Here is a 22805-nt window from a genome sequence, read left to right on the forward strand (position 1 = left end):
ACCCTGAATGCAGAATGGATCCAAATCTCTAGCTTCAGACTACGATTTTAGACAAAGACCTACCTTTGGGTGATTTAGATGCCCTAAAACTTAGAGAAGTGTAAAACATCAACATCACCACCCCCATTTACTTATTTCAGAAGGATGTGGGCAGAGTGGAAAGTGCTTCAGAGGCTGTATGTGCTGATCAAGTCCTCATCACCTTCCCAAAAAATCCTACTGAGACCCAAGAGCAGGTAATCCTGGGTGATTGGCTCATCGTAGGAGGTCCTTGGTGTGTCACACATGCTTGCAAGATGGCTGGTGCGTGTACTCATGGGGCTGGATCTGTTCCCCCCATGTCTGCACCTTCACACACATATAGTTTAGCTTTGGAGGCAGGGAGGGGCACTGCAAATGTGATTCGGCATCGAAACTAATGGATATATTTGGGGTTTAGGTTTGCAAATGAAGTTCAAAAAATCGGCAGTGACTCTTCTCAGACCAGGTGGAGAGCAGGAAGAAGGCTGGCAGCAGGTGTGGCTCGGGCAGATTGGAGAGGCACATTGGGGCACGTTCGCTAGACAAGTGAGTTTCTGAAATTTTCCTTATCCCCCATTCACTCGGAAACTGGCTGAGTTTGCCTAAGAAGTCTATCAATACAGTATAGAAAGGGGATTATATCAAATAATTTCATTTACTGTTCAATTATATGTTTATATATATTTCTTGGGCCATATGAGCATGTCAGTAAGAAAAAGGCCCATCTACCCCTTGCCCGTAGCTAGATGTGAAATTATCATACCAACTACATCCATTGTTGGAAGTACTATTTTGGGTTGGCCCTGTGTAATGTGAAATGAAGAGAAAAAGTGTGTAGCAGAATCCTGATATGGAAATCCAGACTTAAAAACATTCTCTGATGGTTTGGCATCCTCAGGATAAATTGGTCATAGTTTTCAACAACTCAGATCAAAGCCAAATGCTGTTTGCGTTCAGACAGTGATTCAGGGACCATGTCTTATTTGGTTTCTTTGAAAATATAGCACAGACATTTTTTTCATACCTTTGAGAGAAATCTTTTGGCCGCCAAATTTGAGCATTATAAATTTTATTGTACTCTAATACAAAGTTCTACATCTTGTCTCACATGTCTCTTTCGGAGTTATCCCAGCGCTTCTAAGCTGAGTTGCTTGTTGCAGTGATGATCTCCTGATGTCATGTGAAGAAAAAAAAATAGGCCAACTGGTAAAGATAAAAAATAAATGAGAGTAAATAAAACACATATGGAACTTCTACTTTCAGAGTTAAAATGTATATGAGTGTGTATGTAAATCAGTCATCAAAATAGAAATGTAGACTGGGCCTGACTTAGGCACAATTATAAAGTAGTAAGTTTGCTTTTTGTGGCCTTTTATTCCTCTGACCTGGGTGTTTTTTCATAACCTCCACCCCTCTTCTTTTTTCAGCCTATTTTATGACCTTCTGTAACCTATCAGAATTGTCCAATTTGAGAACCCACTCAGGACTCTTCCTTATGCCACACAATTCCTGTTACATATACTGTGCTCTCCCCGCCCCAACCACTGCCTAAGACCTTTGTTCCTAAGTGGAAATTGTTTAAATGACTATTTTTTTTTAAAAAGTATTAACTTACAGCCAAGTCTTAATTTTAATGAACAGGTTATATATATTTTTGAGTTATTTCTTGCTTTTTCTTTGTTCCCTTAACAGACTATTGAGTGCCTATTATGCAGAGAGCAATGGCTGTGGTGTGGTGAGAATGACAGAAGAGTGCAGTTGTAAACCGGGCACGGGCATGTACACAAAAGGTTACACAGCTTGACAAGATAGAGTAACAATTCAGAGATGATGCAGGCTGATTCTGTTTTATCTTAAAAATATGCTTTTATCATACATTATGTGTGGCAGCCACTGTTCTAAGCACTTAACAAATATTAACTCAGTCTCCAAAACAATGCTGTAAGGCAAATACCTGACTAAATTCATTCTCCTTTTGCAGATAGAGAGACAGGCACAAAGAGCTTAAGTGACTACCCTAAAGTTGCTCAGCTATTAGATGTGGAGCCAGGACTAAATCCCAGCAGTTTGGCTCTGGGGTCTGGGTTCTAAAATTATCTCAATTCAGTGTCTCCAGCTGCCAAGTGTGAGACCTGGACGAGGGCTTTGAGTTTGACTGTAGGAGCCATCCCAGGTGAGACAAAGAGATCAAAGAGGGCTTTATGACAATGGTTCTTCACCCTGACTGCCCATTAGAGTCTCCTAGGAACTTATAAAAAGTCCTGATGCCTAGATCCCATCCAGGCTGATTAAGCTAGAATCTCTGGGGGGTGGGGCCTGACAAGTTTCTCTGGGTATTCTAAGGAGAACCCAGCACTGAGAGCCACTGCAAGGAAGAGGCACTAGGACTGGATCCTCAAGGCTGGGGGAGATCTCAGGGAGGAGGGAGGAGAGACTGTTCAGGTGGGAGATGGGTGGGGGCAGAACAAGGTCCCTTCTCTTCATTTTCCCTTCTCCTCTTCGTTGCCGCCCTAACTTCTGTGTCCTCCTCCAGCGCCTTGCCTTCCTTCTCCTCTTCTTTGACCCTGTCTTCCCCCTTCATTCCTTCTCTCTCTTTGTTTTCTCACCTCCTCTCCTCTGGTAACCCCTTTATCCTCCTCCTCCCTGCATCCCCCTGCTGCTCTCCTCTTATTTCCTCTTTCTCCTGCCCTTCCTGTTCCTTCCAGTTCATGGGCTGTGGGTCCTTTCACTTCACAGTGCCTGTCCTTCCAGCAGAAAGTGGGTGGTGGCAGGGTTAAGGCTCTCAGATAGGTCATGATACCAAGCCACAAAGCTCCTGAAGAAGCTAAGGGAAGGATGGGATGCATGTGGCCAGGCCCCAGATAGTATCAAGAGCATTAAATACTATAAGGACAGTGTTCTGTGAGAGCCCAGGGCCAGCAGTATTTGGTTCTGGGGGAGAAGGGAGAGAGGAAAGTTGAGAAAGTGCATTACTTTTCTATTGCTGCCGTCACAAATTACCCTAAATAGCACCCTAAACAACCCGCAATTGTATCTTACAGTTATTTAGGATAGAAGTCTGACACAGGTTTCCTTGGTCTAAGATCAAGGTGTGGCAGGGCTTCGTGCCTTTATGGAGGCTCTAGGAAGGAATTATTCCATTGCCTTTTCCAGCTTCTAGAGCTGCCCATATTCCTTGGTTAATAGCTCCTTCCTGCACCTTCAAACCCAGTAACATAGTCTCTCTATGGTTCTGCTTCCCTGACTACCACATTCCTAATCCAGGGCTCACTTCCACAGTCCAGGATAGTCTCCCTGCTTTAAGGGCAACTAATTAGCAACCTTAATTCCATCCACAGCCTTAAGTCCTTTTTGCCATGTAATCTAACATATTCATAGGTTCCATGAGTTAGGATGTGGATTTTTTTTTTGTTGGGACGCAGGGCTGGGCGGGGAGGGACATTATTCTCCCTATCAGAGAAAGCCTCACAGAGTAAGAGGAGGTGGATAGTAAAGGTCATCCTGTGTAGATAAAACAGCAGGCTTGGAGGCTCTGGAGAGTTTGCAAAGCAGGCTTTGAGGAACTATAGGAAGTTCAGTATCACGGTAGTGTTGTATAAACAGGTCATTACATATATAATTTATACAATATATCTTGTTCTTAAATTTTACATAAATTATGTTTATCACATATCTCATCAACATGTATTACAATAAGCATACTTTATGGAGGCAATAGAGTGTTACAGCTAAGAGTGTGTGCCCTGGAGCCAAGGGAGGCTGGGTCCTCCTCTCACCTCTACCACGCATTAGCCCCCTACACTGTGAGAATTAAATGAGATCAAGAATCTTAAGTACTTTGTTCAGCCTGGCACATAATAAACCCCTAATAAATGTGAGTTGTTATCATTGCCATAACTAAACTGTCTTAAACTGATCACTCATAACTTGCCACCTTCACTTTCTCCTTAATGTCCACTTCTTGCTGGAAGGAAAAAGAAAGCAGTGACAGGGAGAACATTTCTGACTTATGCAATCTGCTGAGATAACGTTATTATCAAGTTCCAATTGTCTAACTGCTGGGCCCTAAATTCAGTCTAGAATCTAAGGACTCTCTACCTCTGTTGCTTATACCAGCAGGGGTATCTATAGCTAGAGTTTTAAATGGCATTTAGTTATGAAACAGAAGACAGGAAAGCATGGGGGTGGGGAGGATGTTCAAGGATGACTGAAACTTTCCAAGGTAGGAGTAATAACAGCAGCAAGAGCAAAAAGGCATGAGACTCAGAGATGCCTGGGCAGACATTTCTCTGTGATTCCTTCTCTATTTCTGAATGCCATTCCAGGAAAATCTGAGTTCCTCCATTTTATCTAGGAATGACAATCCAATTTCAGTAGGAATTTGGAAATGAATGTATTTCCTATTAGGTGCTGAATTCTGGGGCAACATTTGTTAACCAGTAACTGAGAACATGTAGAAATGGCCTGGCTGTTCGAGGCAGTTGTCTGACAACCAAATGGATAAACTACTCTATCTGACCCTCACAGGGTTGACTAGCTGGTCTGAAAGCGGGCATTGTGTAACTACTGGGGAGATGGGGGAGATGGAATTTCTTTTGCATAATATTAAACTGACCAAATGGTAGGAGGGTCCAGAGAATGAGCCATAACTTTACTTGAAAAACCCACAGCCTGGGCAACATAGCGAGACCCCCCCCAGCCTCTACAAAAATAAAAGAAATTAGCTGGGCACGCACCTGTAGTCCCAGCTCCTTAGGAGGCTGAGGCAAGAGGATCACTTGAGCCCAGGAGGTCGAGGCTGTAGTGAGCTATGATCACACCACTGCATTACAGTTTGGGGACAAAGCAAGATCCTATTTAGAAACAAAAACAAAAAACAACAAAAAAGACTAAAATGATGTCATAAAAGCTAAGTATAATATTTATTAGGTGGTGAGCCCCTTGAAGTTTGTCTTGCTTATCTTTGTATTCATGATGGTACCTTAATACCTTAGGTACTTCTATAAGTTGCTGTAATTATTTGTTTAAAAATTAAAAGGGATTTACTGACTCGTACAAATGAAAAAATTAAGAGGTCAGGTAGAAATCAGGTGTGGTTCCATCAGGGCTATTCTCTGTAATCTTCTCCACCCTTCCCTTCACCAAGTGTGAGCCTTCTGTGTGGGCTGAGAGGAAGACAGTTTCACTTTTTTTTCTCTCCACAACACATAGAGGAGAAAAGGCTACCTTTCCAATGGCTCTCTAGAAAGAAGAGAAGTTACCTTCCTCAGAAGCTATCAAATAACTTTCCTGTTCACATCTTATTTAGCCCAAACTGGGTTACATGCCTATTTTTTAACCAATCCCTATGGCCAGGGGAATGTCTTGCACGGATTGACTTAGGCCCAGATTTATGAGCCATTCACTTTGACCAAGGGAGTGAGATTCCTCTTGGAATCATCAAGCCCATCAGTGGAGCTGGGGCTGGGGTCAGTTTCCCTTGAAGCTCTTGGGCTGGGCTCCTTGTCAATAGGGGATGCCCCTGGTTTCACATGTGTGCTGGCCAGTGTCACAATTCCCATTCAACCTTTGCAATAACTGATGTAGTGGAACTGAAGTTCCCCGTGGTTTAGGAACCAGCTCAAGGTCTCGGTTAGTGGTGAAGTTGGGATTCCAGGTTTTCTGATTCCAAAGTCCACTCTTCTTCCAACATACCACCTGCCTGAGTGAATAAACAAATAAATGTCTGGTGGAAGCAGAGTTTCCTGCCCTGAAAAGGTAATAGAGCAATGGTTAATAGGTAGAAGTTTGGCTAGTCCCACATGAGTTGGGTGACAGTGGGGAGATATTTCACCTCTCTCTGCCTCTGTTTTCTCATCTGTAAAATGGAAGTTGTGCTAGATTTTACGTGATTCGGATGTTGTGAGAATGAAGTGAAAAAAATGTAGATCATGAACTTGGAGCAGTGTCCCCAGCCTGAAGGAAGTCAACACTGTTACCCGGGGCAGGTCTGCTTTGGGGGCAATTGGTCATTTGTTCCATGGACAATAAAATTACACTCTTCCCTGCTGTATAGGGTTAAACAAGAAAAGAAATGTGTATACATGTAAAAATCTCCTGAGTGCTTTTAACATCATGAGAAGTTAGGATTTGTGGAAAATCTCCAAGTTTTTTCAAACCCCTTTCCAGGTATATTTAAAACTCGAGGTGAGTTGGGGAGGAGTCTGAAAAGCCACTGAATCGCTTTTGTTCCAGAGCTTAATTCTGCCCAAAACTAACTAGTTGCTCTCAATTATTCTGAGGTATCAGTGCTGCGCTGCCTTCTTCATTTCCACTAGTTTTTAAATAATTCACTTTCTTCTCTGTACCCTCATTCCCTATTTTCCATTTCTTTTCTTCCCTTTTCTCACCATTATTTAGTATATATTTTTATTTTGAGGCTAGAATTTAGGGCATGATGCAAATGACCTGTTTTAGTAGTGGGTGTCAGACAGGAAAGGGTCACTGGAGCAGGGCGCAGACAGGCTGTCCTCCTTACTCTAAGCATTGCATAAAGTCTTTGAATTTTCTTCCTCAAGAAATAGGAAGCAATATTTAAATCTTCAGTTCATAATAAAAAGCCTACGGGTACAGAAAGCTACTTCATATCACATTGTAGGAAATTATTCCTGCCTCCTTCACACTCCCTGCACACTAATTGTGCTCATCTGACATTGATAACAAGATGCCTTGTACTTTGTATACTTGCAGTGTGCTTTGCACACATTCAAAGAGCATCTGTTAGCCTCTTCTGGAACATTGAAATGATTATACACATACGTAACAATGAGTTGTGTTATTTATCATCTCTGAAGGTGAAGAAACCATTCTTTCATTCTCTCGTTAATTAATCCATTTATTAGATTAGCATTAGCTACTTAGTAGTGCCCAGTACTACTGCTAGGCCATGAAAGGCATATGAAGAAAAGTAAGTTATGGTCATTAAGAGGCATTTATAGAAGGCAGTTATAGATAAGATAGCATTGTGATTAGGTAATTAATTTTACAACATCACATATAGTTGGCCAGTATAGATGTTAAATGGTGAAAGAATAACTGGCTGCCTGTAGAATATTGTATACATCTATGAATTTATGTTTGTTATGGTAAGCTCTTTGTAGATATACCTAAGTAATATGTCAAGGAATACATCATCAACCTTTCTCTGAATTTTAGATAGATCTCAGCTTGGTTTGTATAAAAGAGGAAGAAACATTTCACCAATTAGACAAGATTGAGAGATATTGTATGGAGTAAAATATTTCAAATTTTGGTCAGTTGCATTTGGTCTGACACATTTTAGACTCTGATTTACAGTTTTGACTTTAGAAAGGAAAAGAGGTATGATGTTGTGAATGCGATAGGTGTAAATAAGAATTTTTAAAAAAATTACATCACTGACGTGTATGTAAGCCCACGAGTTTGGGCTGAACATACTTCTGACAGTAGAAAAATCAGCTTAAGTTTTCTTACTATATCACACACTGATAACATATTGTGAAATTTGCTGCATTCCACTATTTGTACTACTCACTCAGGAAAGTAAAATGGAAATTTTCCATTTTACACATTTGATTCCCCCCTTAAAGTTGGCAAACACTAACTTTTTCCACTGCATTTCTACGTAACTGGACCCTTGCCAGCTTGTGTGTGTGTGTGTGTGTGTGTGTGTGTGTGTCTGTGTTTTAATAGCTAGGCATACTATCACTGGTGCTATTAGCTCAACTTATCTGCATTTTGGGGTTCAAACTTGTTTCTTTTCACGGACACTTTGTGGGAGTAGGAATCTGATCATAGTTCTTTGCAAGTTTGTAAGTGGTTTACTATCAGAGCACTCAGAGTGACTCAAATAGCAGTTCTGAAGTTTTGCTGTTAGGATGTTCCTTCGGGAGTGTTTCATTGCTGTGAGACAGTGGATGTTCCTATTTTGTACTCTAGCTTTGAGTGAGCTGCTTGCTATGTAGGTCTTATGCCTTCTGTGCCCCTTCTGATGCTGATTCCTATACTTGAAATGGTCTCCTTTGCTTATCAGTTCCTTTGCTTATCAGTTCTCTACTCATTCTTTGAAGTCCAGCTCAAACAGCCAAGCTACTCCATGTCACATTGCAGGAAATTATTCCTGCCTCCTCCACACTCCCTACAAACTTCATTGTGCTCATCTAACACTGATCACATGATGCTTTGCACTTTATACACCTGCAATATGTTTTATACACATTCAAAGAGCATGCACAATTATTCTGTAGTACAGTCATGTTGATTGAACTTGGGGCTTCTAAACTGGCATACCTGGCTCTGTCTCTGACTCTCTTTAACTGTTTACTGAGCTTCAACTTCTTTGTTTCTAAATAGGAGATTATTCATGGCCACCACATACATTTGCTTTGAGGATTAGATGAGGTAATACATGCAAAGAGTCCCCATTTCTTGAGGGTTTGCTATAACTGAGACACTGGGCAAAAAGTTTTCTGTAATATCCTCCCATGTACAATGCCTACAAGTGTTAATTCCTTTAGTCCCAATACTTGGACAGAATATGTACTCACTGAATATTTCTCAAATGAATGAGAACTGGACTGGAGCTGGCAGCAGGGGCCTGTCTGCTGAGTCAGCTGCCCTGAGTCAGCAGTTGAGGCACATAAAACACTGGTCTCTAGAGAGGGAAGATACTGACTGGGCTGCAGTTCCCACCTATCTGGCTGAAGGGCTGCCAGAGTATGATTCCTAAGCATGATGGAGAGCTCATGGGTAGGGGAGAGTATCATTTTGGAACTACATGATTTCCTTTCTCACTGTCTCTCATTACCACTCTCCCTCACCCCTGCTCACCAGTTCAGCCCAGAAGAGGTACAGCTCTCATTCTGAGTCACTCCAGGGTTGTACTGGTAGAAGAACAACTGCATTTTTACTATAACCCATGGAATATAAGAACATTGCCGATCTACATTCTTGGCCAGAAAAAAAAAAAAAAGAAAAAAATTCAACCAAAGCACTATACCTCTTCAGTGGTAAATATTTTAGGAATGTTAGAGGTTCATGAAAATCACACCTAAATAAAATGACATTCCCACTCTTGGGCTCTTATAAATGAAGAGATTTTGGGGATCTCCAGGTTGATGACTCATAACTTTCCCAGTGTTTTTTTCCATGAGCCATTGATTAAAGTTGGGTGTAGCACTATATTTTTTCTCTTCCAGCTAAGCTGTTCCCATCATTTGGGAAGTTTTAGAAGCTTTTGCAAGTCCCTACGATACCATTCTATGCATCAAAACCATTGTATTTGAAATGATATTTGAGGGACATTGGAAAGGTTTTTTGCAGTCTCCACCCAGGCTTGTCTTGCTCCTGGGAAGCAGTTGTACAGCACAAGAATGTGATCAACAGAAGTTCCCATGATGCATTGAAGGGTTAGTGTTCCCATCTTGCTCTGTTCCTGAAGACTGGAGTTAATGAGGAAGAGTTTTTATGTGAATGTCAGGCATGTTGCAATAACTAGCCACAATGGAATAGTCATGGCAATTTCCACCACTTGGTTTCTTTGTTTTTGTGATGTTGCTGCATGCTTCATTTTATGAGTATTTTCTTTTCTTACGTGTGGTTGAGCCCATCTATTGCCATTTTGGGCTTGGATACTTGTATTTAAAAGAGATGAACAGAGAGAAACTGGAAAATTGACAGAATGACATATCCTAACCTCTTACTATTTTTCTTCCCCTACTTCTGCTGACAAATATTCTGATGAGTTTGTGTCCCAAGGTGAAGGAAAAGAAAAGAAAAAGTACTGTGGAAACCAGGCTTCTCTTGGTTATGTTAATATCATGGATACAGACCAAGCCTAGTAATATTCCCACTGAAATTAGATAAATGAAAACTGCCAACGGTCTTTTAGTTTTGGCTTTCTGGGGTAAGTCATTTGTGTCCTTGAGGACTTCTATCTTTATCAAAGCATCTACTACCTGATTGCTAATTTAGATTGGAGTGGGAACAGTAGAATAGAATACAAGGACTTGTGAAATTCTAAAAGTGTCTGGTGGCATCGTCACTCGTTTCATTCATGATGGTGAATAAATACTGACAACTGCAGAAAGGCCTACCTGGAGGATATTGTGTGCATTACATACCTAGATTCCCAAGATGGAAGTCCTTGCATCTGTGGCAATACATGTGATGAACTACTAAAAGCAGACTTTCTTGTAACAACCTTTTGAGGGCTCTGATCAACACAAGCAGAAGCGGTGGTCGGTCAGAGCTTAGGTGGGGTATGAGGCTGAGGATGTTGAATTCATAAGGATAAAGTGCCACTTTATAGATGTAACATACGCAGGGAATATATCTCCATTCCTAATAGCCTGTGTTCAGAATTTTATACCCTTCCAACACTTCCATCACCTTCCTCTATTCCCTGCCTATACTTGGAAAAGATGCCAAAGGCTTCCTTAGTGCTTCACCTATCCAGTTTCGAAGTTGTCATGTGCATCCGATCCCATATTTCAAAGCAACCCTTTTGCCATTTTTCACGGTGTTATTCTCTCCGTGTTATGACTGGATTTTTTTGTTGTTGTTTGTTTATTTTTTTATGACCTGACATCAAATCCTGTCTAAACACTAACACTTTTTCATGTTAAAATAAAAGTCAGTTTAACAAATAAGGCCAGGAAGAAGGCGAAGTGTCTCCCTGCTGTTACCCTGTTCTGGAGTTCCTCGACTTCTGGCGCACGGGGAGAGGGAGGGAGAGAGAGAGAGAGAGAGAGAGAGAGAGTGTGTGTGTGTGAATGCGTCAAGAGGGAGACACAAGCTCGGCCTTCGAATTGGCCAGCCTAGTGACCCGCGAGCCCGCCCCCACTCTTCCCCCTCCCCCTCCGGCACTCACACTCAGGAAGCAGCTGGCTACAGGCCGGCCCTCGCGGCCGCACACACATCCACACTCCTCGCCGGGCTGCCTTCCTCCCTCCCTCCCTCTTCCCCCTTCCCCTCTCCCTGCAGCCGCGTCCACACTGCGCCGCCCGGGCAGCCCAGAGCGTGGCGCGCACGGGCACCCGCAGCGAGTGCTGCGGCCACTGCCCCTCCCAGGACCCCCCTGTACGCCGTCCGCGGCCGTCCAGGGTCGCACCGGCGCGGAACCCGCCGGCAGCAATTAGCCAGCATCCCGGGGTCGGCCCCCAGAAGCATTCCCCGGCCCAGGACGAGGATGAACAGGACAGGCGAGGCACAAAGTCGCAACTTAACTTTTTAGAAACATTATTTGTGTGTGTATGTGTGTAACAGGAGAGAATGAGCTGATGCCGAGGGTCCAGCCACCCCGCCTCTGCCTCCTCCTCCCCCTGCCGCCGCTGCCCTCGCAGACGCGCGCGCACACACGGCACTTGGGCCGGGTTTCCGCGCTCCGTCCCCCCGTTTGGATGGGGGTTTTCATTTCCGAAGGAGGCAGAGCCCGCGGAGCGCTCTGAAGGGCTGGAGCCCCAAGTTACTCCTCACCAGCGCTGGCCGCCCGCTGTCACTCGCGCTGGCTGGCCGGGGGAAGGGACCTGCACACCGGGCTTTGTTGTGGAAATCCCGGTTACCTGGTAAGTGGATGCCATAGGAACTTTGCTCGCAGGCGAGAGACGAGGAGAAACCGAGAAACCGGGCGCTTGAGAGTGTGGGGGAGTTAAAGCTCAGAGACGCAAACTAGGGATTAGAAATAGTTTTCTACGCTGAGCCGGTGGCGTTTGCGCGGGTTTAAGGATAGGCGCACCTCAACCCCCAGAGTCACAGGTCACTGAGAGACCTGCGCTTACTGAGACTGATAGTAACAGTTAGGGTTCAACCCATGTTCCTGTCAGTGGCCTAAGAGTGCCCAGTGTAGAAGACAGATCAACAGGGCTTTAAAGTTTCGCTAATTAGGAACAGTTTTTGTTTTTTCATTTCAAGTAGAGGGGGCAGAGGGGTACACAATCAGGGCAAGTTACAGGACGCACGGGCATGGGGCGCACCACTCTGGAGTCCCCACTGAAGGGAAACTTTGGCGAAGTGGGAATTGATGGGGTGACGTGAGGTCTGTCGCGCACACGCGGGGCTGTAGTTGTCTTTTCAAGTTCCACGTGTTTGTGGAGTTTCACGAAGGCTGTTTTCCACGCCTGTGTCTCATCCAAGCCGGTGTCCCCATGACTGCGGGAGGTGGTCGGATTGAGGGTACCTGCACTCCTTGTGGGTACCGGCCCGGCGACCTGCAGCCGCCTGGTCTATAACTATAACCTCCCACGCCGCCAGTGCGCAGACACAGCCAGACACGAACCCTCCCCTACGGGTTCGTCACCTCGCGTTTACATTTTTATGGGGCCCGACAAAATGTCAGCACTGTTTGGAAAATGTCTCAGTCTCGGAGACTTTGTCCTGCGCACGGCTCCAGTCCCTATAAATGACCCTGTGTGTATTTTGAAGTCGGCCCGGGTCGCTCTCTGGAAAGCGTGAGTGAGCTGCCGGCTCTCTTAGACACACACCTTGCCCCAAGCGACAGTTCCAAGTTACTCACTGGAGCTGACAAGTCACCTCGGGGACAAGGAAGTCACCCAAGTGTCTGGAAATCTTGGCCCTGGCTGATTTGTCATCCTATGGATGATTCAATTAGGAACCTGGCGGGAGAAACTTTGGGGAAGGGTTTCTGGCTCCGCGTTCTGGCCCTCCGACTTGTTGGAGGTGTTTGGGAGGCGAGAAGCGAAAGGAAACCACAGGGTGAGGACACTGGCTCGGCGGGGACCGGGGGCCAGCGTGAGGGGACTGCGAGCCTGGCCGTGGCTCTCCCGGGCTACGGCTCCTGCCAGCGCGCGCAGGTCCCCACCGCCCGGGCTTCCCAGCCGCAGCACCCTTTCGGCCCCCGACTTAATCAGGAGCGAGTTGCACAACAGGAAGCCGGCACTAGTTTGTTTTGTTTTGCTGCGTTCGCTCGCTCGCTCGCTCGCGCACGGGGCCGAGGGTTAGGGGCGGAGGCGGCGGGGAAGTGACGGGGTCGCAGCCGCGCGTACCCCGCCGCCGGGCGCTGTGGCCTCCGCCTCCGGACCCGCCCCTAGCTCCGTGCCAAGGAATCTCCGACCCCGGCGAAGCTAGTCCTATAGGGAACCGATAAGGGCTGCTCTCCTCCTGCCTTGCCCTACGCGCCTCTCCCCCGCTCCCGGCACCTCTCCCGACTTCTCCAGCCCTCCTCTTGGCAGGAGTGGTCTCGAGGACTGAGACCACTGCTCTGTGTGCGTCCTTGAGCCTCACGCTAGGCTGCCCTGGTATCAGCTTGGCCCTCATCTCTGGAGCATGTAAACCCGGGGAAGGGGTAGGGAAGTACTTCCGGAATCACAGGGAGTAGGGTCCGTAGAGACAGGACTCGTGGAGTCGCGGCCCCATTTCACAAAGAGGGTTGCTTTTGCACCCTCTCCCCGAGCCGGCAAAACCACCTTCCTCCAGGACTTCAGCATCTCCCGAGAGTTGGGGCCCCAGGGCCCTGGAGTTTGTGAGAAGAGGGAAGTTCTGCAGCTCCCCCCAGTGGACTAGTTCCCTTTAGTATGGGACCGGGAATCTCAAGGGTAGACTATTAAAGCTGGAGTGGACCTTGGCTTCACCTACTGATGAGGAAACTGAGCCCCAGAGACGTTAGAGGTTTTGTCCAAGGCCTCACAGCCAGTTGTTGCAGACCCTTAAAGTTCTCAGTTCCCAGTTAAGAGACCATTTCTTGGCTCGAAGATGAACTCAAGACAAATGCAAAGTCTGGTTCTGTCCCCTCTGAAAGCTTTGATGAGTCATGATTTCTACCTTGGGAGTTAGCCAGACTTCTGTTTCAACCTCTGTCTTGTTCCTCACTGGACCTCCCTTTTTAGACTAAACTTTTTTTTTTTTTGGTACAAAATCGATTTGTGTTGTTTAAACCTTCCTATTTTTTCTCTTTTATCTCCTCCTAGTTTGCTTCCATTGGTTCTGTGTGAAGCAGGTGCAACCTGTAAAGGTTTGCAGAAAAAGAATCCGCCTGGATGAAGGTCGTTCTGAGAAAGTTTGAAGCAATTTAGACAGGAGAGTGTTAGATTATATGCATTTTTTTTTTTTTGCAATTGAGAACAAGCTGAAGTGTAAGGATTATCTATAATCGTACTGCAGTTTTCATATATTTTCACTAGTCATCTGTGCAGCCAGACTAGCTCTGACGCTACCTTTGAAAGGAAGTGTAGGGGGCATTTTTTTTTCGCTATTTTCAAAACACCTTTCCTTATTGGTAGTTTGTAATTGCTTTCTTTTCTTGCCCAGAAGACTCAGTAATCCTTGAGTATGAGTAGATCAGTTTAACTCCTGCTGTTAACTTCTCCCCTTGGTTCACCTTAGGCCAGTTTGGGGACAGCATCGTTGATCCCTTAATTCCACTGAAGTTCCTTAGTAGGCAGGTTATCAGAGGTTGAATACCTAGGGTTTGTTGGTTTGCTTGGAAGAAGTGATCATCGCGTCAAATAAGAAAGGCAATCTTTATGGGGGTGGTGGATGAACTCCAGGGTCCACCTACTGGGTGAAATTCCTACTGAGCTAAAATAGGCTGGGTAGGAGAGGTTAAATAATACCCAGATAATGTTTTGTATCAGCCCTGCCTTCATTTATGCAGGAGAAAGTGGTCCTTCTGCCATTCCAGAAGAGAGCTCAGTGTTCTCGGTCTTTTTTTTTTTTTTTCCTCTGACTGTTCTTTCCTGCTAGTAAATTAAGCCTGAGGACATTCATTCTTTCCACTGTTGTCTCTCTCATATTATAATTGTTGATCTTTGGAGTTGGAGTGTTAATTTACTCTTCTCCCAGATTATAGAAGATGTACTTCTTGAAGGAGATAACTCAGAAAGTGGCGTCACATGCACATTTCTCATCTCTGGAGAAGTCATTTTCTGTGTTTCTGTGATTATTTTCCGTAGAGGGCATTATATTGTAAATAAGGTGGAAATACAGGACTTAACGGTTTTACTTTTCCCTAAGTTTGGTTGGTTCATAGACTATCAGGACTGGGAAAAAAAGGCACATAGGAAATCTGTGTGATAAAAAAAACTTGTTGCCATTCTCATTCAAGGAAGATGACACATAACAAAACCTTTGAAATGACATTGATACACAGTTTGATTAAAAGATGCCCAAGTCCCCAGTTTTTGTAGTTTCCCACTTACTTTAGGCAGAGTTGACACAAAAGCCAAATTTTCTATTGAGATAAAATAAGAGATCCTTACGGAAAAGCACACTTATCTTGAGCTTGATGCATTTTTTTGCAAGTGGAACACACCCACATAACTAGCCTCCAGATCAAGAAACAGAGTATTATCAACACACCAGAAACATCTCTCACACTCCATTCTAGTTACCACCTCTGCCTAAGGTAACCACTGCCCTGGTTTCTAACAGATATATTAGTTTTGTCTGTTTTTTTTAAAAAAGTCTTATGTAAATGGAATAATTCAATATGCACTCTTGGGTCTGGCTTCTTTCGCTCAACACAACAACCTTTTATTAGGTCAAATACTTTGGACTCCCCCTTTAAAGATGATGGAAACAGTCTGGCTTGCAGAAATTAGTGAGGCATTACTTAATATGATAGAATTAAGGAAAAACACTAACCAAACTGAAGCCATATTTATATTCTGATGACAGTCTGGTTAGGGAGACCAAACAGACACAAGTGAAATGTCTAATGTGACACCAGTGTAGGTGAGCAGGAGAATTCAGAGGCGTTCCTTCCACTAAGGCAACCCAGAGTGTATTTCACAGTCCTTTCGTGAGGGCCAGCAACCCCCATAATAAAAAAAAGTAAGTGCCTGGTTTCAGTATTGAACTGTTCATTTGCAACTTTTAGCTGGGATTTTTCATTGTTCACCAGTAGGCCAAGATAAAGGCGAGAATAACATGTCTACCCAGAAGAGTGGAATAGAATTTCTGTGCTACTTTTTCCTATTAGAGAAAGGAAAAGACTAGGAAACATGCAACTGTAATTAAACTGGTTCCATAAGCCATGGGATTCATGATTATGGTCACACCTCACTTATATTGTATTTATTCAGGTAATAAATTATAGATGTGGGTTATGTATATTTCACTTACACCATGTTTTTCAGTATGAGCAGTACAGAATGAACAATATAAATAGAATAAATGTATGTGAATATATAGATGTAGCATAAATATATGATAAATGTACTGTGAAAAATATATATAGGTGTAAAACAATCTACATGTAAGGGCTGGGGAAAGTTCAAAGATAAATTAGCTATGACCCCAAAACTTAATAAAATTAGGATTTAGACAGGAAAATGAAACACAGGCAAATAACGATAATGCAGTATAGAAAGTTATGAATGTTGAAAGAGAGGTGTGTAGAGTAAAATAACATTTATTGGGTCCTTTTGTGTACTGAACAATGTGCTAAGCATGTGATGTGGATTCTCATTTATTATTCTGTAATTTTTTTTTTTTTTTTGAGTCATAGTTTCGCTCTTGCTGCCCAGGCTGGAGTGCAATGGTGTGATCTCGGCTTACTGCAACCTCCCCCTCCTGGGTTCAAGTGATTCTCCTGCCTCAGCCTCCCAAGTAGTTGGGATTACAGGCATGTGCCACCATGCCTGGCTAATTTTGTATTTTTAGTAGAGATGGAAGTTTCACCGTGTTAGTCAGACTGGTCTCAAACTCCTGACCTCAGGTGATCCACCCACCTTGGCCTCCAAAGTACTGGGATTACAGGCCTGAGCCACCGCGCCTGGCCCGTTATTCTGTAATATTATGAACTATGCACAGTAGCATAATTATCCCCATTTTACAGGTCAGATTTGTAGAGACTAAAAAAGGATCAAGGAGGGCCTAAACTGGGTATTTGGGATGGGCTTAGAGGATAAGTAGGATCTGGATTTGGGGGAAAAGAGAACAAAATAAAGGAGGGAAAAGACCATCGAGCTGGACTCTAAGGCAGTTTGTAGAATTAACAGAGACAAAGATCCAATCATGTTCCACTTTGGGAAGAAAAGGAATTTGTAAAACTTGGATTATGAGGTTCTCAGTAGCTGAGGGCAGACTGGAGTCAAGGAAAGCTGGTGGGGCCGTCGTTGTCTGACATGATCTCTTCAAAGCCAGGAACAAGAATGACTGCACATTCCTTCAGGAGCAGCAAGCATTGCTGAACTGCAGATGGGCAGATAGCGTCACAATGCAAGATCAGATCCTGTCGTATGCTCCATGATAAAGAGATCAGACTTTCTGAATACCAGTGATTTCTAAAGTTCTAAGCCAGCTCCATCAAATTTCTTTTGTAGGCCTGCTGAATATTGTACACAGAAAACCAGATGCCAGGGCTAGTTATGAATTCTTGTTATTCTTGTGTGTGAAGAAATGGATTAATGTTTTCCCAACCTTTTCAGCATGACCGATAGATTCCACTTCTGTCTGTAACTTGGCTGAGTCATTCACAGAGGTTTTCAGAAAATCTTTTTAATAAATATGTTGTCATGTTGGTTAAGGGCCTAGTCATTGTTGTGGATGTTCATACTTCCGCAGTGATGTCAGTGAACATAATTTAACTTCTGTAAAACTACTGTCTACCAACAGCCAGAAATAGTTACATCGGTCACTTTTAAGCAATAACTGTGCTGAAGGAAAAATATCACTCAGTTACATGTGTGATGGGGACACAATAAGATGCCTGAATATTTGGTTTGAGTGATAAATTTTATTTCTAGAATCTTCCATAGGTAGATGTTTGTTACCCTTTTTGAAGGATTGTGATTTTTAGCCTTGCAAATACCTAGTCATGTGGACTGAGTATTTAGTTACACAGACTAAAGGATAATGAATGCTTTTTTCATTTGCCACATTTTATTCCTTATGTACCCTCTTGTGTGAGGATGGGCTTGTTTTTTGTTAGTTTGTTTGTTTTTCTTGAAAGAAACATCTCCAGCTGGTTATTTTACTTTTATACTTCTGAAGAAGAAGCCTTTGTGTCTCAAACCCTGGCCATGTGCTATTCAGTCTTTGCAATTCAGGTAATTAATTCAGCAGTGACATCATCAGGAATGTGTTCATTTTTCCATTTCAAATTCCTCTTTTCAGAATCTGATGGCTAACTCATATTAAGAACACATTTTGAAAGACTCAGTTCTCAAAGATATTGTGTGTTAATTTAAACTTTACCCACTTTAGCAGTGTAAGAGGGGAGTTTTATTCCAGGGAAGTTACCTATCCCCTGCAATGAAAAAGATCCAAAATTTTTGGTAATTTTGATCCTGATTCTGTCAGTTGGTTGATCAGTTATTACTTATTGAGCACAATTGATAATTGATACTGCACAGTGAAAGATAGCAGTGGTAGGAATGAAGCTTTGTATCATTGAATCCTTATGTTTTATAAAGCCAAAAATGTCAAACCCTTAGATCTTTTCTGTTCTTCATTCTAGCTATATTTTATTTATTTTACTTTGACTGTTCAACTCTGTACCTGCAGCTGTTCTTGGTAAGTACTTGGGTAGACAAATAGTCCAAGTGCTTTTTAACAGTGACTTTTATGCTGTTTTGGCTGTGACTCACCTTACAATATATTTTTTGTCTTACCCAGAAGATGTATATGCATACAAATGGGCAGATAGGTATACCCACAAATAAGTGAAGTAAAACAAATACTTCCCCATTAATACATTTGATGCACTCCAATAGCTTCTATTTTATTCTAGTAGTCCTATTTCATTAAATAATGCTTTCTCTGTTGAATAATTAATTTCATAGACTAGAATTGCAATCCAGTTTGAAAAACACTACTTTAAAATGAATACTTCATTGAATGTAGATGTAGGAACTTACAGCCTGTGGGCCCAAGGCATGGTACTTTCTGAACTTATTTATGTTTTTCTTAAAAATCTTTTTGGTTCCAAGTTCATTTTCATTTTGTGTGATTTCTTATAGCTGACCAAGAAAATCCCTAATTTTCCTCTTCTCCCTTGCCATTTTTGGTAGGACCATGGCTCTCTAGACCTTTCTGTACTCATTGATGAGTTAATGACTGGGGCAAAGTAAATGAAACACTTCTAATAATTACTACTGAAAGTAGTGACATTTAGTAAACTAGGAGGATATGAAAGTTACATAGATGAACTGAAGAGTGCAAAGGAGATTCTAAGAGAGGTTGTTGAACTTTTAATATTGCCCTCCAGCGGTATATTCCTGAAGGTCCTGAATTTCCTCCAGCAATCTGTAGCCATTATCATTGTGTGGAAGGCTCTCAATGCTGCTTCTGATTTTTAAATGAGGATTGACTAAGAAAAATAAATTCCTGAATTGCATGTGTTCATTCTTTTTTTCCTACTTGCTTCCTCTCCCTTTTCTATCCTTCTTTCTTTCCTCTGTGTCCTGTTCATATTTACTACCCATATTTTGAATGTCATAGCCATTAATTTAAAGTGACATGGCCAGTCCTTTCACTCTATAAACTTAGGAAAGATTATTTTAATTTTGGAGAAAATTTTACAAAATATAAAAATGAAAAGTTAAAACATTTATATCTCTAATTAGATAGCAAAGGGTGTGAATTGACAGATAAAACAAAGTCACAGTTTCTATTAGGTGGGGTCCCTCATGTTCATTACGTTATCTTTTCTGAGTGGTCTTTGGAAGAATGGTCTTGAAGAATCTCTGCAGAGGACACTAATTTGTCTTCAATTGGTATAACTCAGAAATGAAACCTCTTTTATTTCATCTTATTGGTGATTATATTGCTTAAGTAACATTTGTACATCTTGGTGTTCAGAATAAATATATTCGTATTCTTAGAATTACCAGCGTTAGGCCTTGGGAGTGTCCAAGTGAATAGGTCTGTACATTCTAGTTATTAGGTGTAACCTCCCTAACTTTCTGCTCCACATTTCAATAATGAGGAATTATCTCAGTTCTGTTTCTGTGTAACTTCTGTTGTAAATTCTATGAATTTGTCAGTTATACCGAATAAAATTATGGAACCACAGAAATGATCAAACTCTACCTTGTTATGTGTTATTATATCATAATATAGTACCCTCCAGTTTCAATTTGGAGAAATAATGTTTTACACATCCAATATATTTCCTTTATAATATCCTCCAGTTTCACAGGCACATGTTTGCACTTTCCTCTTGTTAAAATTGCAGACAAGAATAATTTTGATTTATTGGTGACATCTAATATAGCTGTGTTTATATTGTTGCCAATAAAATGACTTACATGATTGGTTTTTGTTTATACAATCTTTTCTGAGGAGTCAGTCACCTGTGTTAGGACAAGGTACATTCTGCTTATTTAAATGAACTCCTAGGATCTAAGAACATTCAGCTCTATCTGTCCTTGATTGAATTGCGAAATGTGCTTCACACTGCAGCCGTGCATGAGAATAACTTATATTATCTATCAATAGGCTTTTCATTTATATATTCTTCTGGCTACAAAAGCTGTAGCAAGAGAAGCCCATGGGAATAGCAGGGGCCTATTAACAATCAAGGCAGCGATGTTGAAAAGGCGGCATTAATGAAATTATACCGTGATGAACCCAAAGGGAAAAAATAAAAAGGATCAATAAAAACTCTTATTGTAGATGGCTTAGATGGATATAGAAGAAGTAGAGTCAGAAGCAGTTTGTTTGCTGGCCAGTATTTTGTGCCTCATTATTGGATTTTCTATGCAGAGTAAGAAGTGCTTGTGGCATAAGAAATCGAAAATGTTAACAAAGGCTAAATATAGCCTAAGGAAATGAAATGATGTATGAAAATTAATAATTAACTGGCTCATCAGATGAATTATGACTGTAGATGAGTCTATTAATGATATTTACTAAGAAAAGGCCTTTAGCTGTAAATAGGCATTATGGAAGTCATGTTCTTGAAATTTTCTGGAATGGATGAGTTAACATTGCTTTTCGTTTGTTTAATCTTTTAATCCATGATGAGCAGTGCATGGAGCCTTGGGTGGAGGGTAGAGTCATGATTTTATGTTTTGATTAAAGTCACGCATTTTTAGAAAACTAGTGGAATTACTAAATGATTTTGTGCCTTAGTTTCCTTAGGGTTAAGTAATTTCCTCTCTGACCTGATTTACAGAAGTGTGTTCGAAGAGTTTGAAAGTGGTCAAAAGGAAAGATTTATTAACTTTCATGCTGACTTATATTAGCAGAATGAACATTTTCATTGTAGGAACCAATGTAGTATAAAACTCTAAATATGCCACTATGTCAGATCCAAAATATCCTAATTTATACCTCTGGATGCTCCTTGCTTTTTCTTTTTCTAGTTTCTTTTGTTTTTGTTATTGGTAGCCTGGGATAGAGTAGTTGGATGGAGAACAGAGGAGAAAATGCTGACTAGAATAATGTGATTGGATTTTTAACTAGAAAGGTGCTCTTCCGATGGAATCCTGTCAGTTAAGTTTTTGACACTGATTAGTTGTGATTTTACCTTTTTGGTAAAATGTAAATGCAATGTTGAAATTTATTCTTCATGGTTAGTATTGCCCATAGACACATTGCTGATGGGCAAGCCTTTTTCTATCAGCTCTCACTTTGATGGGGGTGGTAGAGAATGCTATTATTTTTTGCTTCCATGTCTACCCTCCAGATTTAAATGCCATAGGTATAAAATCTACGTATTTATTCTTGATTATAGCAAATGGGTGTTCTTGATAGTCTTTCTTTTCTAAATTGCCTGGAACTACAGACTTTCAAGAGGCCATAATGAATAGATCCAAATTCCTCAACTTTTTATGGATGAAAAACTGTAAGTCCAGAGAAGTTATAAATGATTTGTCAGAAGTAGAACTCGGGTATCTTGACTTTTTGAGTGCCATTTCATTCAGACTCTATGAGGGTCTGTCTTAAAAGTTATAATAGCATTTTATCCCTTTTTTTGTTACCAAGTAGACTTAGAATTATATCGTCATCATATGGCCTAGCTAAAAAGTATACAAAATATTATCATATAAATAGATGAAATTTATTTTTACATTCTAATATCTAATGTTTGAGAAATCTGTTGGCATAATTAATGTGAAAACTGGAATATTAGCCATATTTTCATGTTTAGTTTCTTTTATTTTTGTCTCGAGGCTGGTTTTGCTCAGCTCATATGCCATTGGCCTATTGGTTTTTTCGTTATGGTATTAATCACTTTACTTTCTGGCTGTTGCTTTCTTAGTAATAAAATAAAATTTAAGTACATTTTGTTGTTGTTTTTACTTTCAACCTAAAACTATTTAAAATGGGAGTGTAGTTTATAAAAAAAAAAAAATATTCATTCCAAGACAGGCAGGTGTGAATGCCTGATACTTAATTAAGTTCTCAGTGCCCTAATTATTTTTCCTTCTTGCAAACTCACCTTTTTAATGATCGTGCTAAGTACCTCCTTATGTGTTTTTATCCACATTTTTGACGAGAATTCCTGCTTGTATATGATCTTGCTGCCAAAAAATGACTCCTTTATTTTTAAAAACCTGGAAATGGGCACAGTCTGAAAATCTGCAGACACTTGTCACTTGGACCATGGTCTTAGTGACTCATATTTCCAGTCATGTTGGACAATTCTTTATTTTAAAAAAATTGCCAATGTGACATATTTCTTTTGCCTTTTTTTGACGGGGGGTGTGTTGCTGCTGAATAAGTGCTTTCTTCTGCAGGGTTCAGAGTGCTCAGAAAACACTATTTTATCAATGAAAGGAAAATAGATGGCCAATTTTATCTGGCAAAGTACAGAGACATTAAATGACTGTTGCTCATGATCTACCAATGAATGGATTAAC

General features: G+C 41.7%; 1 protein-coding gene and 1 long non-coding RNA gene across 3 annotated transcripts in view; one reads left to right on the forward strand and one right to left on the reverse strand.

Annotated features, from left to right (window-relative positions):
• Positions 1-1073: 1073 nt before the first annotated feature.
• LOC134737894 (uncharacterized) lies at positions 1074-11731 on the reverse strand. Its single transcript, XR_010123304.1, has 4 exons — positions 11601-11731; positions 5588-5722; positions 4758-4874; positions 1074-1224 (listed from the first exon to the last, which is right to left on the reverse strand). It is a non-coding gene; the product is annotated as an uncharacterized LOC134737894 (long non-coding RNA).
• GLIS3 (GLIS family zinc finger 3) overlaps positions 10971-22805 on the forward strand; it is a 512125-nt gene continuing 500290 nt past the window's right edge. Inside the window, exon 1 of one of the 2 annotated variants that reach the window (XM_054500965.2) lies at positions 10971-11603. The gene's annotated coding sequence lies outside the window, so the exon portion shown is untranslated. The remainder of the gene's footprint in view (positions 11604-22805) is intronic. The other variant, XM_054500966.2, reaches the window with a different exon arrangement.

This window comes from Pongo pygmaeus, chromosome 13 (genome assembly GCF_028885625.2).
Source record: "Pongo pygmaeus isolate AG05252 chromosome 13, NHGRI_mPonPyg2-v2.0_pri, whole genome shotgun sequence".
Classification (NCBI taxonomy): Eukaryota; Metazoa; Chordata; class Mammalia; order Primates; family Hominidae; genus Pongo; species Pongo pygmaeus.